A 2,847-nucleotide genomic window follows, 5' to 3' on the forward strand; every position below is an offset into this window, starting at 1 on the left:
TATTCTCTGAGAGCATTGAAACCATGCCTGATGACTGACCTGCTGTCCGCTCAGCTGGCGGCAGAAATCAAAAATAGGCACTTGAGATATGACTCTGCTGGCATGAAGGGATTTATTCACGATCAATCATGTTTTTCTCTGGATTACCATGAGAAGCTTTAGAATATGTGGACGGCTCCACGATTATGGGGGACGCCTGTGATGACCTCACACTTCTGCTGGAGTGCCTCCCATCTTCCGTTTCAGGATCTCTTACTAGTTTTAAAATAGATGAAAACATAATGTTCATTAAAAACAAAAGCATCAATCTTAGAATGATTGATTTGATGGTGGGACTGATATTCTAAAAACAGAAGACTGTTAAAAATTGGGGTATGTGATGCTGAGAGTGCTGAATAAGATGAGTATGGCTCTCCCTGTCCAAGAATGCATTTACGTCAATAGCTTAATTAAATTTTGCAGAAGGGAGAAGAGGAAGCCGGCACTCTAAAGATCAGAGTGGGCAGAGTTCCAGAAGATCATTACCTATCAGGCTGTCTGCTCTCTGTGTCTCAGTGACGGTTAAAGCACTAAACCTACAATGAGAGCTGTAACGGGGGAGGGGCAGTGATGGGCTGTTTAAGAACTGTTATCATGGATTAAAGACTTACAAAGTAACGGTAAACAGATATCTGTACTGTTAATGGTGTACTGCATGCTAAAAAGACACAGTAGAAGAAAACATACTGCTTTAACGTGCTGTGATGGAAAATCCTTTATGAAACTTGATCATTTCTTAGAGACAAGTTTAATATTACAGTTTTTACCTGGTAGATGCTGAGGTTTAGATTGATCTTTTCGCTGGGAGTTTGGGCCCTTCGACTGAGAACCAGCAAGCGTCTCAAACTTGGGGGTGACAACAGCATAGCGGAGGAGTTCTTCATACTCATCCTGCTGGTTTAAACATACACACGGATGTCCATGAGAAATGTTAAGCTGGAGAAAAACTTGCATATACATGAAAAACATAAATTACACTATCATTGAAAATTTTAAAAGATTAATTATTCATCCAGTGTAGTTTTACAGCTAATATTGCTTGTTAGATATAAATATATGCTTCTGTATGGTTGCTGGGATGATAAAATGGTAAAGTTCTATTTCAAATATCGCTACCTTTAATTGCATAAAAATCAAAGGTTATTAATGCTTAAATTATCTATAATTTTTAGCATACTCTGGATATACGCTGCATTAAATTATATATTTTTGCAAAAATCTACATCAGACAAATATTCTAAAATGTAAATGACCAAAAAAAATCTTCATGTGCAGAATATAGATTAATTATATTAATTGGAGGTATTTACTCAACAAAAAAAAAACCAACAACATATCAATCAGTAATGTGCAGATTTATCAATCCTTTAAAGAGAAACTATTACTGTCTTCTGTTGCAGAGATGTTCTACGTAATGTTAGTGTGCCCTAAAAGTACGTGTATCTGCAAATAGCATCAACAACCTGAAGCTCAGATGATACAGAGCTGGCCAGGTCTGAGTCTTTGGGCAAACCAGGACTGGTTGGTTCATCTGATGACATCTAGGTAAAACAAACAAACAATAATGACAAATAAAGTAAACATAAGCTAAAGTATTGCACAAATAAATCCGATTTTTGTCACACCTATTGTAATGTATACTTATTAGAGTAACAAAAAAAGAAAATGTACTAAAACCTAATAGAGTAGTACACTGCATGTGTCAGGTCATTGTGAAAGAACAGCGCTCGTGTTTTATTCTAGGGTTTAATGGATCAGTGCACAATCAGGTCATTATAGGGTTTTACTGGTATTTCATTAGATCTCAAGTTCAAAAACCTCAGGGATGTCTAAACTATAATTTTCTTTACTATCAAACTATGAGGAAACCGACACACTCAGCTATCCATGAAAAAAAACTCTGAAACTCTGCTGAGGAAGTTGTTTTATAGATGAAAAAAAAAAGTCTTTTAAAACCTTGCTGAGGAATTTGAGCCAAGATGTAACTTCATCCAAGCCTTAACCATTAAAAAAATGTCCTCACATTTGTTTCCTAAAAGGGCCCATATAAAAACATGCCCAAATCATCACTCCTCTACCACCATGCTTGACACTTTGAATGAAATACTAGTGTTTTGTTTAATACTCTATTCTGTTAAAGACTAGAGGCTATCTAATAGACTCCTTCATTCTTTCTTCCACCAATCATTTTAACAGTAATGTAATAGCTGTTGTTTTTGTGTAGTCTGCCAGAAGGTCAGATGACTAATAGATTTTTTTGAAAGAGGCTAAAAATGTAGCATAACACAAATAAAGACACATTATGCTCCCAAAGCAATGATAATATTCACAAAAAACTAAATTAAACAGCAATGTGGTTAAAATCCTGCCAGGTGAAATGTCCACTGTAAGATCAAAGAAGCCAAAATAGAGGAAGTTTAGTCTTTAGTAGAGTGTTATCTGATGAAAACAGGGCTAATAGACTTGTATGACTTGAGGTTAGCATTAAACATGCCGATATCAAAGCTTCTGCAAACCCACAAAACACGACCTAACAAGCTGAGCAACTAAGCTGGAAACTCTTTGAGGTAAATATTTTATAATTTCATTAAATATTGAAGTTAAAATACTATACCGTGTTGTTAAGGGGATCGTCAGTTGGAAAGTGCTTGCCTTGCCGTTTCAAAAAGACTGACTCTTAACCTACAGCTTCCCTGATTGGCTAATATTTCTAGGAGCTCTTGTAAAGTCGCCTCTGGTTGGTTCAGTCATTTCCAGGGTAACCATAAGCGGAACAACGCCATAGATTTAAAACTGTTGTGGTAATGT

The sequence above is a fragment of the Cyprinodon variegatus genome, unplaced genomic scaffold (assembly GCF_000732505.1).
Source record: "Cyprinodon variegatus isolate N-32 unplaced genomic scaffold, C_variegatus-1.0 Scaffold103, whole genome shotgun sequence".
Lineage (NCBI taxonomy): Eukaryota > Metazoa > Chordata > Actinopteri > Cyprinodontiformes > Cyprinodontidae > Cyprinodon > Cyprinodon variegatus.